A 15,391-nucleotide genomic window follows, 5' to 3' on the forward strand; every position below is an offset into this window, starting at 1 on the left:
GCTTGCTTGGGAATGTCTTTACCTTGTTAAAGATAGTCTTTTTGGATATAGAATTCGTGGTTAACAATTCTGGTATTTTTGTGTTTGTTTGTTTGTTTGTTTTTAATACACATTGAATATGGTATCCCATTGTCTTCAGACCTTCATTGTTTCTTCTGGGAAGTCATCTGTTTATCTTATCAGAGCTCCCCATCAGAAGAGTTGCTTATCTTTTGCTGCTTTCAAAAACATTTTTTTCGGTCTTCTTTTACTTTTAGTATTTTTACTGTGATGTGCCTGTTTCTGGATTGAAGTTTTTGTAGGATTTTAAAAAATCTTACTTGGAGTTTGTTGAGCTTCCTGGAGGTGTAGATTAGTGTTTTTCAAAAAGTTTGGGGAGTTTTCAGTGATTTTTCTTAGAATATTTTGTCCACCTTTTCTTTCTGACACCCCTTTTTTAGGAACTAAGCATTTGGTGGCAGGGTGGACCTTAGCCTGAAGTCTTCTAAGCTTACTTTTCCTAGGATGGAAACACTATTTCATGAGCCAGAGTGATAATGACCCAGTAGCATTAACAGTGCTGTGTACACAGTCAAGTCTTCCTATGTGTGGTAGTTGCACAGAAGAGGGGATCCCCTACCTCATGACTATACTTGCCTGAAATAACCTCAATAATAGGTACCGGGGGGCAGGATGAGAAATGCTTACGTCCTGTTTCTACAAGAAAGGGAGACCTTTGAGTGAGGGCTTGGGATGAGAGAGTCCTTTGTTCTTGGCTGCACAAGTCTTCTCCATGTGTGCCTTACTGAGCTTGCAGCAGGGAATAAGGAAGCAGTTATGGTTCAAATGCATAGACTCATGCCTTTCTTTCTGAACTTTTATGAATAAATAAAATTTATTTGTTTACAGTTTGCTTTTATGACTATTTTCAGAGGCCATTAGATGTTTGTTGTTGTTGTTTTTAGTAATTTCACTGGGGAGTGGGTCTTTGGAGCTTCTCTACTGTCATTCTAGAACAGCATAGAACATTTGCCCTGTGAGGTAATCTGTGAGCTGGAGCATTCAGGGCTTGTGAGTAATTGTGGTAGAAGAGTCCAGACACATAAGAAGAAGACATATAATTTACCCTTTTAGAAATAAATAGCAATTGAGGCATTGTAAGGAGAAGAAAAAAAGGAATATATTTGCATCATAATTTAAAAAAAATAAGCTGATGTGAATTTTCAGTATACTTTAACATCTTTTTGTGTCTTTCCACCTCTGTACTGAGCTCCAGTGATAAACTAGATCTTGATTTAATATACAGGAATGAAAAAGAATAGAGAGGAGAGATAAAATATATTTTTGCTGCATTATATGTTAATATTATTACCTGTATATTATACAATTTGAAATAGACAATACATGATTTTTTAAAAAAAGGACAAAACTCTGTTAGCCAACCACATTTGGGAAATGCTGTGTAGTATATTTCTGTCTTGGATATTCACAGTGCACACTAGCATAGAAAACCCTCAAAAGTATTGAATTAAAGAAACTTGTTTAACTATGTTTATCCATAGTTCTCAAACTTATTTAGCAATGGGACCCTTTTTTGTGTATCATCTATAAGCTACCTTCAGTGGAGCCCTATGATGAAACACAGTTTGGAAAATCAAGAAGATTAAAAGATTTTTAAAAGGTGATTGCCAAGTTTCTAATTCATAAAATATTCATACTTCACTAAAAATGAAGTGGATAAATTTGCTTATTGTTAATTTGTGAGGGAAATAATTCTATCTTTGGAAAAAAAGTAAAAGGCAATATACCTTTTGAACTGCCTAAGAGAAAGACAAAGAACAAACCTGTTTGGGACATTTATTTGAAATTCTCTAGTAATGTTAAATTTTCAGTGTCTGCTGATTAATTTAATTTTCAAATATGGGACAGATTTATTCAATAACTGAAAAGTGAGGTGGGCATTTAAGTAGAATCGTTTCATGTAAAAAAGGCAATGTGACTATTAAGCAATTAGTTAGATTTTATATGGCACAAAAGCCAATCCTGAGCTTGTTTCCAAAAGAGAAATTTTTAAAGCCTTTGCAAAATATCATTGTTTCATGTGTCCGTGTGAAGAGACCACCAAATAGGCTTTGTGTGAGCAACAAGACTGTTTATTTCACTTGGGTGCAGGTGGGCTGAGTCCAAAAAAGGAGTCAGCAAAGGGTGGTGGGATTATCATTAGTTCTTATAAGTTTTGTGATAGGTGGTGGAGGTAAGAGCAATGTTTTAGGGGCAAGGGATGGATCTCCCAAAGTACATTCTCAAGGGTGGGGACAATTACGAAGAAACTTCTTAAGGGTGGGGGAGATTATAAAGAACATTGATCAGTTAGGGTGGGGTAGAAACAAATCACAATGGTGGAATGTCATCAGTTAAGCTATTTTCACTTCTGTGGATCGTCAGTTGCTTCAGGCCCTCTGGATGTATATGTGTAGGTCACAGGGGATATGATGGCTTAGCTTGGGCTCAGAGGCCTGACATTCATTCTCATTAGTGTCAGCATATTCTTTCTTCAGATTGTGAGACTGACTGCTCTCTACTGTACTAAGGAGGCAGGTAACATAAAGCAACTATTTTGAAGGGCCACACGTAAATTTCGCTCATTTCAAAATTATTCCAGATGATTCCTGAATCAAAGAGTGTAAATATAGACAAACTCTACTCTTTTTAAAATTAAAAAAGACTATTAATTTTTACAAACTAAGAGCCCCTAGCTACCCACTGAAGAGAATGCTGAGATGTAGGGTCATGAACTGCCATGAGTGTGGCAAGAAATGTCACTGAAGATTCCAGTGTGATAGCACAGAGCAGCAGGGAAGCTGAGACGGAAGCAAAACCCATGACCACATATCATTCTTCTTGTATATAACCCAGTCTCTTGATGAGGGGAGACTTTTGAATAAAAAGCTCAGTGAAGAAAAAGTGAAGGGAGGTTTTGTGACTCAAAGAACTTCAGATGAGATACAACAACTTATGAATGCCAAAACCTGAAGAAATAGATGTATAACAACCAAATAAAATGATAAGAGTTCACATGTGTGTGTGTTCTGATAAAACGTGTGCAATGACCCAAATTACCCTTCTCTCTCCCGCCCCCAAACCAGGCACTTCAGCAGCCAGCAGACATTAGAATGAGAAAAATTTTATTATGATAAAAATAAGTCTACCTCTTCTTCAAAGCTGCTATCATGCTAAATGATCAAACACTTGAAACATACCTATTAAAAACAGAAAAAAGAACCCATAGCCATTATCTCCACTATTACTTAACATTTTTCTTGATAATAATAGCACAATTAGAAAATATAATGTATTAAGAGATATAGAAATTGAAAAGAATAAAAATTATATATCTGGAAAACTTAAAAGAATAAGCTGAAACAATTAGAAATGGTAAGAAAGTTCAATAGGGTGGATACGTGAAAAAATAACATGCAGAAATCAATATTTGTCAGATGTGCAAGGAAGAAATTTAAAAATATATTGGAAAAAGATGCCATTACAGTACCATCAAGAAAAGATAAATCTAGGAATAAACGTAATAATAATATCAAATGAATAAAACTTTAAAATGCTACACAAGAATATGAACAGAAGACTTGAACAAATGAGAAACATATCATGATATTGAAAAAGAACACTCAAGATCACAAAGATATCAGTTTTCCCAAAGTAAATTGAAACTGTAGTTTAATCCCACTAAAAAATATCAGTAAGGATTTTAAACTATATTAGTTCATTCTAATGTTAACATAAAAAATGAAAATGTAAATACTACTCAGAAAACTCAAACTACATATGGGGGTGGGGGTGGGCAGCCTCACCAGATATTAAAACACAGTAAAGCTAATCAAAACAGTGTGGTATTGGCACGTAAATAGACAGACAGAAGAATGAAGCAGAAGAGATAGCGATGAGAATGAACAGAGGATCTACAGACCAGGAGAAAGTATTTGCAAAGCACTTATCAGACAAAAGACCTGTATACAGTATATATAAGGAAGTCTCAAAACTCAACAAGAGACAAACAACAAAATTTCAAAATGGGCAAAAGATTTGTACAGACACTACAACTGAAAAGATAAATGGATGGCAAAAAAGCACACTAAAAATGCACATTATTATTAGTCCTTAAGGAAATGCAAATTAATATGACAAGGAGATACTGCTGCATCCATACAGGAATGGCCATAATTAAAGGCTGATACCAAGTGTTAGCAAAGATGTAAAAAAACGAGAGGTCCATACTCTGCTGGTAGAATTGTTAAATGATACAGCCACTTTCAAAAACAATTTAGCAATTTTTTAAAAAGCTAAATGCATGCCTCATATATGATTTATCCATTCAACTCCTAGGTTTTTATCCAAGAGAAATGAAAGCTTATGTCCATACAAGAACTTGTGTATGACTGCTCATCACAGCTTTATTTGTAATAGCCCAAAACTGGAAACAGCACAAAATCCCATTGACAGGTGAATGGATAGGCAAAGTGTAATGTGTCCCTATATTGGAACATAAGTCAGAAATAAAAAGAAATTAACTTTCTACAAAGAACCTGACCCATGTTCTTCAAAACTATAAAGGTAAAAAAAAAAATCGAGAAAAAAATGAGAATCGTCAGAGATGAGAAACAGCTAACAAAACATGAAGACTACGTGAAAGGAGGTTACCTAGATTGGATTCTGGCACATTAAAACAAAATTAGTTGAAAAATAACTAATTTCCTATAAAGTCTATAATTTAGCCATTAGTGTTGTAAGAAGGTTAATTTCTTAGTTTTGACTAATGTGCCATAGTTATGTATAATGCTAACATTCAGGGAAGCAAAGTATTACAGGAGTCTAATTTACTGTATTTGCAACTTCACTATAAATCTAAAATTATTCCAAAATAGAAACGTTTTTCTGAAGGAATTAACTACTGATACATGGTTACATTATGGATGAATCTCAAAATTATTATGCAGAGTGAAAGAAGCCAAACAGATACCAGCACATGTTGTATTATTACATTTACATAAAACTCAAGGAAATGCAAACTAGTGTATAACGATAGACAGAAGATCATGGTTTCCTGGGAAAGGGGCCAAGGGAACAAGAAAGTATAGAAGTGGGGAATGGAAAGGAATAGGAAAAAATTGGGGGAAATAATAGATATTTTCATTATCTTGATTGTAATGGTGGTTTCATGAGTATGTGTATATGTCAAACCTTATCAAATTTTACTTTTTAAATATGTATGTTTTATTATGTCAATTATTCAGTAATGAAGTTATTTTAAAGGTAATTCATTTAAATATTTATTTTTAGACTATGGAAATTAATGACAACTCAACGTGAATTAATTAAGCAGGCAGAGATAAGGAAACAAATTTAAAATAATGATATAATCATTATAGAACAGAATCTCAGAAACTACAAAAGTAAATTCACAGGACAAAAAAATTGCTGGGCTGTAGATGAAAGCCTTCTTAATTCACTAAATGGAACATTTAGATGGAAAAACATAAAAGCATCCACATGAGGGTTCTTATCTAGTTTACTAGGTCTTACAACCTCCAATTAAATTCCAATATTTATTTATTGACAAAGTTTGCCTTAAGAGATTAACATGAGATATACAAACCATTTTAAAGGCCTTTAACACAAGATATTGTTCCCAACTAAGAAAAGAAAACAAAGAAAAACAGGGACAAGAATATTTGTGAAAGAATGCTCATCAGAAGAATAAGTTCAGGGATAATTTAAGATGATACCATAACCAAACATTTTATAGGAGATGCGAATACTTTATTGAATATCCAATACCAAGGTGTGCTTTTTGACCATTGTGGATTTAGAAAACTAATTGTGGTTATAAAAACTTGTTTCATTACCATATTATTTTGAAATTGTTTTTCAAGATTCTTACTCAGTCTTCAAATCTTAATAGTTCACGATATCCCAGGAAACAGTTGCATGGAACATCAAAAGGCATGGTTTAGCCTGTGGTTCCAATCTTTCTAAGATGGTCCTCTCTGACAACAGAAAATATACTGAAGAGGTGACAATGCAATAAACACTAACATACCAAGACTAACACACTAACATACTCCAGGAAAGTGAAAAAAAAAAAAAAAAAAAAGGTCAGTAGAACCTCAATCAGAGAAATGGTAAAATACTTTCAAAGAAGTGGCACTGTTTCAGCCGTCTTGCTGAGGTGACATGTACTCTCCATCTAAAATTTGTTTTGAGTGTCAAGACTGATGATACCACATGTGCACCATGAGGGTGGGAATAAGGCTTTCTTTAGTCAGGAGAGCAGATCGAAATTCCAAACATATCCCCAAATATCTTGAGAGACAGCAGCGATGGGAAATTATCTGGCTTGGGTTTTTATCACAGTCGGAAGGGTGACTGGGATGATGGTTCCCTTGCATGAGTTACGGTGTTTAGAGATTTGAATTTCCTGCCGGTGACAAAGGAAGGAACACCAGACTTTCTTATCAGCTTTCCTAGATACAGAGGAAGAAAGGGAGTAGGGTTATTGGGTCTTGAAAGCAGTCAGCAGTCACACATCAAAAATAGAGTCAGATTCTTTCTTAGACATGTAAACAAAAGAGGCAAAAACAGCAGCATGATAATGATTTTTAGAAAGATAATACAGAAGATGAAGAATGCGTGCATACCTTAAGCAAAATTTTAATGTGAACGTTCAGATAATTTGTAGCTTATATCCAGGAAAGGTGATAGAGCTTAATCTATGCCTAGTTATATTCTGATAAAGTTACTACATTTCAAGGATAAGGAAAGAAGCACCCAGGAAGAAAAAGCATAGTACATTCAATAGGGGGAAAATTGAAGTTGACCTCATACTTCTCTGTAACAAATACAATGCCAGAAGATAGGGAACAACAGCTAGTGAGTTATAAGACAAAATAATATGCCAAAGGAATTTATGTCCAGCCAAGTTGCCATTCATATATAAAGGCAAAAGTGAATTTTTTCAAGCATAACAAAATTAGGAACTATGCATGCTTGAGCCTTTCTTTAAAACACTACTGAACTATAAAATTTAGCCAATGGAGTGAAAAAAATAAGGAATTTAAGGATGAAGAAGCTGCAGAACAAGGTGAGGAGAACTGACACAGTTTAAGCATAGCATAAAATTTTCAGATTTTTATTCTACAGTTACACGAGATAATATATACATTATAAACCTTGAGAAGATAAAAGTTATAATTAAAGGACCAAGAGAAGAGAGGGAAATAGGAATATAAAGGTGCCATTTTCATTACCTTCCATAATAAATAATCAATATATGCAGTCTAAAGTTACATCCCATAGTTAATTAACGTAGGCTCTTTCTCAAAATCATTTTTTCTGGCTTTAGAAGACTCTAAAAGATGGTAAAATATGTTTGTTTGATGGTAAAATATGTTTATTTGCAATTCACCTTTCACTTCAAGCTTCACTTTGCAGTTTTCCTTTTCGGTTAAATTCAGGCAAAAATTAATATTAGAGTTTTAATATAACAGGGGTATATCAAGTATAATCATTTTCTAAAATCCTTATTCTATAGCTATTTATCTATCCATCCACTTGGTTTTATAACTAAATATTTAGAGAGATATCCATAAAAATGTCCACCAAATATTTAATGTAAAGTATTCCTGAGCAGCAAGATTAGGGATATTTTAAATAACTGTTTTATTTTAGAATAGCTTTACATTCACAGAGAAATTGTGAAGATATTACAGAGAGTTCTAACATACCTCACAACCAACTTCCCCACTATGAACATCTTATATTAGTACAGGAAATATATATTAGTATAATGTGATTATAATAATTTATCACAAATACTAAATCAATATCAATTCACTATTACTAACTAAAATCATGTTCTATTCATATTTTCTTAGTATTGATATAATATCATTTTTTCAAAGATCCAATTCAAGATGCTACGTTACATTTAGTCATCATGCCTCTGGGCTCCTCTTGTCTATGACAGCGTGCACATCCTATTTTGTAGAAAGTTCTTCAGTTAAGATTTGTATGGTGTTTTTCTAATGATTAAACTGGGATTTTTGGTTTTCGGAAGGCCAGAGTGGTAAAATGTCATTCTCATCACATCATATCAAGAGTAAATACTGTTAACAGGATATCACTGTTAATGTGAATCTTGGTCACTCCACTGAGATGTTTGTCAGTTTTCTTCACTGTAAAGGTTACTCTTTTTCCCTCCTTTCCAAACTGTACTCTCTGAAAGAAAAACACCATGCACAGACCAAGGAGTAAAGAATCAGGCTCCACTTCCTTGAGAGCAGAATATCTACATAAATTATTAGGTTGATGAAAACAAAATTGCAGTGTTTGTCATTAAAGGAATAGTAAAAACTTCAATTACTTTTGCACCAAACCAATATTTCTAATTTTTCTGCATGAAGGATTTCTCCATTTCCCTCCCCCAACATAATTATCATTTATTTACATTTAATTCTAACAGTATGGACTGACTTTATTTTATGTTTTGTATTATAACTGAATACTACTTTATTTTATTGCTCAAATTGTTCCAGCTTTGGTTTTTAGGAGCTCTTTCACTGGGCTCCTGAGTCCCTTTGACCTACTCCTATCACGGTTGGTTTGAGGGTGTTTTGTCTGGAGGGGTGCTGCATTACATTCTGGCACTGCAAGATGCTCTAGGCTCATCTTGTATAATTCCTGCCCCAGTCCTTGAATCATACAGTTCTCCAAGGAGTCTTGGTTCCTTTTATTGGAGAACTGCATTAGAAACCAGTATCTGGATACAAGGTATGTTTACTGTTACTGGTATGGCAGTGATTCTACTTCCTCTCAGCTGAGAGAGCAAGAAAATATATGTATATACTAGCCACGTATCTACTCATCTCTATAAATATTTCTGTTTGTAACCATATGAATCTATATTAAAACAAGCATGAGTTCATAATGATGTCTCCAACTCTATAGATTATTCTAGCCTTCTACTTTTGCTTATGTATAACTTCCCATTCCAACAGTAAAAAACCTAGCTTCCATCATTTGGCATCCATTTGCCTAACTGCTTAGTTCCAGTATACATACATATACAGTGGTTTCATACTTGTTAACTCATACCCCCTCCCCCCAAGGAAAACACATTTATCAACTATAGTAAAGTTCTTATCCACATTTCTTTTTGCCATTAGTTTTTCAGATGCTATTCATTTAGGAAGTTACTTAGGTGAGGCTCTTTTCCCCTATTCTCTTTAGTGACAATTTTATATATTTGTAATGCAGTTAGGTTATTTTGTCACAGTTGGCATTCCATCCTGTGATCTCTTAGCCTCCTATGTGACTTTTTATTTGCGTCCATTAAGGCTCACTCTTTGTGCTACAAAATTCAATGGGTTTTGACAAATGCAGTGTCATGTATCATCTGTGCTACCTGTACCATCATTAAATTATCAGGCAGAATGGCTTTACTACCCTAAAAAAATCCCTGTGCTTCACCTATTCAACCTCCCCATTAGGTATCTTTTCTACGCTTGCTTCCTTTTAGTTTTCTCTGTTTCTTGATTTCAAAAATTAGCATATATCATTTGCTGACAAATTAAAGTCATTCAACTTGTTAAATAAGACCTGTTTCTTTAAATTTACCTCATTAGGGAAGTTGCCAGAGTGAAACTTGCCGGGCGCGGTGGCTCAAGCCTGTAATCCCAGCACTTTGGGAGGCCGAGACGGGCGGATCACGAGGTCAGGAGATCGAGACCATCCTGGCTAACACGGTGAAACCCCGTCTCTACTAAAAACTACAAAAAAAACTAGCCGGGCGAAGTGGCGGCGCCTGTAGTCCCAGCTACTGGGGAGGCTGAGGCAGGAGAATGGCGTGAACCCGAGAAGCGGAGCTTGCAGTGAGCTGAGATCCGGCCACAGCACTCCAGCCTGGGTGACAGAGCGAGAATCCATCTCAAAAAAAAATAATAATAAATAATAAAATAAAGAGTATCACTCTCTTTAAAACAAAAGGAGTATGGTAGTACCTCCACAAAGCTCTAAATTTAAAACATTGCCTCTGGGTAACCAAAATACCATTCTTTAAACACTGCAAATTTTAGGGAAACAAATAAATGACATTTAAATGTTGCGGTATAACTATAGACATATCTCTACATCTCTATGTAAGATTAAGACTGGCTCAAGTGGCTAAGTGGCTAGAAGGTTCAGAATAGCCACAGGCTCACTCAAACATCTTGCAAGTCCTACACTATGTGTTGCCTAACAAGATGATGCAATCTAACCTGGGGATTTCCAACCCTGGTCAGGAGATTACCAGGTCTCTATGACAATGGGACCTAAAAACCCTGGCTGCTCTAGACACAAGGCCACCTTAGCACAGATGCAACTTCATGAACCTTAAAACAAAGCTTTCCCTTACAAGATGACTTAAACTTTCTTTATGAAAAAAATAAAAACAAATGAAACAAAAACACCTGGCAACTAACCCAGACTGAATAGAAGTACACAAAAGAGGAAGAATCCCCTAAATTCTGAAAATGAATCTTGTGATGAGAGCCCTGTCACTGAGGTGGTCATCCTTCCCCTGATTACATCTGGCCAGGGCCGCCAGCCTCCTCCTGCTGTTCATCCTGTAGAAGCGCTGCCAGAATAAGCTTCTTGAACATCACACAATGCCCAAGACGTATTTTTGACGTGAATCTAACCGGTAGGGAGGAAGTGGGTCAACGGGGACCACCTGAGAGCCCGCAACTTGACGACCATCTGAGAGCTGTGAACATGACAAAGGTTTACGGCAGATTAGTTGCTTGTATACGGTCCACAAAATTTACATAGAGGTGGTCATTACTGTCTGCCAAATATCTAAGGTAGATTGCAATATCACCGATACTGCCTTTTGTTTCCAAATGTCATGCTGCTTTTGTTTCTGAAATAATTTGAAAAGAACATTACTATCATTTCTAAATGTAACTTTTTGAAACATCTTTTTTCCCTTCCTCTGTGTCAAAAGTTTAGCTTTTCTTTTATTCTAACTTTAGCAGCAATAATAATAGTAATTAATAAACCATCATAATTGAGGTTAGTACATTAACTGAAAAACTCATAGCATCTGAAAACCCATTCTGTGGACATTTAACTTTCAGATTCCTTGTTTTTCTTCTGAGTAAAAATTTGATTATATTATATTATAGAGGATTAATGAAATAAAAGAATAAAAACTTTAACATTTCAATACTATCCTTCTTATTGCAAAGTTTATGATGTCATAGCACCTTTTGACTCTTATAAGACAATGACTATTCTATCTTGTATTATAATTACTTTTACAAAAGCATTTAATTACACAAACATTACTGAGAACTTGATGCGTGCAGCATATTTCATTTGGGAGCTGGAGAAGTGCAAAGGTCCTAAGAAATGGTCTCTAAAACGAAGGAACTTTTATTTAGTTGGACAAATCCATATATGATTTTTTAAGTTCTAGGATTTAAAATTTTTAGAAAGGGTTAAGAGAGGAAGGGCTAAAGAGGAAGTACTGATAGCTTATCTTACTCTCCTAAGTTTCTTACTTCATAATTACTATTCAATCCAATATATTTATCTGCATCCGTTCTGTTCCACTGAAAGTGCTCTCTCACTAAGGTTGCCAGTATTCTCACATGCACTGTTAAAGAAAAATCACACCTAAGCAAACAGATATTGATTTTATTCTAATACTGTTGCCAGCCATAGGGGAGGGAGCACAAACCACATCTGGACGCTCAGCTCAGCTAAAGTAAAGGGCAGAGAGCTTTGCTTTGCTTTGACAGGCTGGTGTTGAGAAACTGCATGGCATCTGTATTTGGGTAATTGGCTTTATCCAAATGAACACTGAATTTTCCCCTGTCTTCATGACGGGGTAGTTTTACAGCCTACAGCATGGTGCCCACTGAAGTTAGGCTCCTACCTTTCTACAAGAACTAGAAGGTAGGAGCTTTCTCTTTCTAGAAAATTACATTTCAATTGGAACAATCCTAGGTCCTTGGGAAAGACAGTCTTGAGTTGTAAAGCTAGCAAGAAGATTTTTACAAGAGGAGGCAGACAAATGCTTTAAAAATTACACCTTTTTTTTAAGGAAATTCTTTAAGAGAGGTCAGTGCCTAGAAGCCTGTCTAAAGTTAATTCAAGCTGTGGAAACCATCTAGTTTCCCTTGGTGGGTGCTAAGGCAAATAATGATTTTTAGACCCCATCTTAATCTGAAATTTTCATTCTTTCTTTTTCATGAGCAACTCTTTTATGTGTCAACCATATGTTAAGCACTAATAAATCAAAAAGAACAGAATCTTATTGGGATCTACCTCAAGGAACATTTTGGCCAAAATTCAGTAGATATTTCATTCTTCTTAGTAAGTCCTAAGTTAATTAATAGGCTACATTTATAAAGCAATTCAGAACTCTTAGAGAAAACCATCACTCAAATAGTTTGTGATGTTATTAATTGTTCTAAACAAACAGCCTGTTTATTTTCTTTCTTTTTTTTTTTTTTTTTGAGACGGAGTCTCGCTCTGTCGCCCAGGCTAGAGTGCTGTGGCCGGATCTCAGCTCACTGCAAGCTCCGCCTCCCGGGTTCACGCCATTCTCCTGCCTCAGCCTCCCCAGTAGCTGGGACTACAGACGCCCGCCACCTCGCCCGGCTAATTTTTTATATTTTTTAGTAGAGACGGGGTTTCACCGTGTTAGCCAGGATGGTCTCGATCTCCTGACCTCGTGATCCGCCCGTCTCGGCCTCCCAAAGTGCTGGGATTACAGGCTTGAGCCACCGCGCCCGGCCAGCCTGTTTATTTTCTACTGAAAGTGACACTAAATAATGATTGGCTATTACCATAATGGGTTCTCACCATTTAGCTATTGAAGTTTCTCAACGTCAAAGGTTCAAACAGAATCAGACTCCCAACTACCTGTGCTGTTTTGTAAAGGAGTTGGTACAATAAAAGTAATTTTCTGTCACTCTCCATCAACAAAATCTTTGTCATTCTCACTCTTTCGGGAATACTATTTATCTCTTTTATATTTGGGATAACCAAATAATTACAACTTTTTCTTTGTGCCTTTTATGAATACCACGGTTTGAGCTTCCTCTACTTTCTAGCAGATATATGTAAAATAATTTTTACGAGTAAAAATTCTGTTTACATATTTCAGAATTCAAAAAAAACCGTGACGAACACTTTTCCCTTTTTTGTTAGAATGTATATAAATTTTCTCATGGACTTGCTCAGAATTTGCTATTCCATGCTCTTAAGAAGGAAGCAGTGCTATGGCAGGGTTATCCAGAGATCCCTTATTCCAATTTTTTACACTTCCCTGATTTTCCTCATCTTTTGATCGCCCATAAAATATAGCTGCTTTCCAAGATTCTATTTCATCACTGACAATCTTCTCTCCTGGAGAGAGAAGCTGGGCAATCTACTTTACTTATCCATTCACACTTTTGACTTCCCACTGTGTGCTGATGATTTCTTGTTCTATGTCTGTATTAGTCCGTTCTCATTCTGACTGGGTAATTTATAAAGACTGGGTAATTTATAAAGAAAAGAGGTTTTATTGACCCACAGTTTTGCATGGCTGGGGAGGCCTCAGGAAACTCACAGTCATGATGGAAGGCACCTCTTCACAGGGCGGCAAGAGAGAGAATGAGTGCCAGCAGGGGAAATGCCAGACACTTAACAAAACATCATATCTCATTAGAATTCACTCACTATTACAAGAAGAGCATGGGGAAAATGGCCCCCATGATTCAATTACTTCCCACAACATGTGGGGATTATGGAAACTACAATTTAAGGTGAGATATGGGTAGGGACACAGCCAAACCATATCAATGTCTTACTCACATCTCTCACCTGGAGTTTATATCCTGTTTCCAACTGTCTAGAGGGCATCATTAGATATCTCATGAATATCTCAAGCCAAGTTTGAATATCTCAAACCTGCTTCTCCTCTATTCACAATGTTGCTTGTTTATTGCTCCCCTACAATCACCTGAACAAGTAACCTGAGAGAAGGTATATCCCTAATATTTGTGGGGCCCTATCCCTCATGTTTGGTTTCTGTTCACCTATTCTTTGGTTTCTGCTCACCTATTCCCAAACATCTGGTCTTTGTCTATCTCTCAACCAAAGGATATATATGTAGTGGTCTGATTTATCCTAATGAGAAAGAGGCTGGCAAGAGGCCAACTTAGGCCCTAGCAGTAGCGTGAGAGTAGTTTAGATAGGGGATTCTCTGTCCCAGGTACTCAGAGCATAATTTGGAAGGGGAAGTGTGACCTCAGCTTGGATATGTCTTTTGTTCTGCAAATTTCACACCCTGTGGAAAGAGGCCAGAGCAAGACTTCCTAAAGCTTGAGGTTAGGGCAAGGAACACTGTTGCCTGGATCTAAGGATGGTACCACGTTAGGCCATCTTCATCCCTACCTTTTCTATCTCTCACCATAGCAAATTGATTACTAAACCCTATTAATCCACCTCCAAAAATACTTCTCACGTCTATTGACTCTTCTTCATATGCCCTTATACAACTTTCGTTCAGGATCCCACCATCTCTTATTCTAATTATTTCCATATCCTTATTATTGATCTCCTCCTATCCATCTTCCCTGCTGCAAATGCAATGGCCTTCCTAACGTGGCCATCTGATTATGTTTTCCTGCTTAGCACCCTCAGTGGGTCACCATTCTCTATAGGACAAAGTATAAACTCTGAACAGTGTTGTTTTGTGGTGTGGCTTCTAGCAACTTAAGTTTTGTTTCTTCTGTTATCTACCCCCTAACCTGAACAATACTGAGCAATTTACAGTTGTTACACTGAAATACTCTATTAATTTCTATTTTCATGCTTTATCCCCCAAGCTGATGCCCCAGCCTAGAACTGCTCAGCACTTCCTCTCTTCCTGCCTCCATCTGCCAACATACAACTCACCCTTCTAAACACATGCCAAGGGCTTCCTTCCCCAAGAAGCCTTTACTTTTCAGAAAGAATTAGAAACTCCTTCAGAGATATGTCAGAAGGCAGAGTGTGATGGGGTTTGAAGTCAGCCACAAGTGAATCAGATTTCCACCAGTTATTGTATAACTTTGGGTAAGATAATTAAATTTAAGTTTCTTAAATAGGAGAAAAACATCTACATTTTAGGATGGCCGTGACTATTAAATGAGATTATATTCATACATGTGAAGCACTTAGCACAGTGCATGCCAAATGGTGGGTTCCTAAGAAATAGTAATTATATTAATAGATTTATTACATATAGATATGACTCTATTATTGTATTTTATCTTGTTTTATTTTCTGTACCCCATAGTTCCTAGACAGCAAATTCCCTTCA

Source organism: Trachypithecus francoisi, unplaced genomic scaffold, assembly GCF_009764315.1.
Source record: "Trachypithecus francoisi isolate TF-2019V2 unplaced genomic scaffold, Tfra_2.0 Lachesis_group4, whole genome shotgun sequence".
NCBI classification, from domain to species: Eukaryota; Metazoa; Chordata; class Mammalia; order Primates; family Cercopithecidae; genus Trachypithecus; species Trachypithecus francoisi.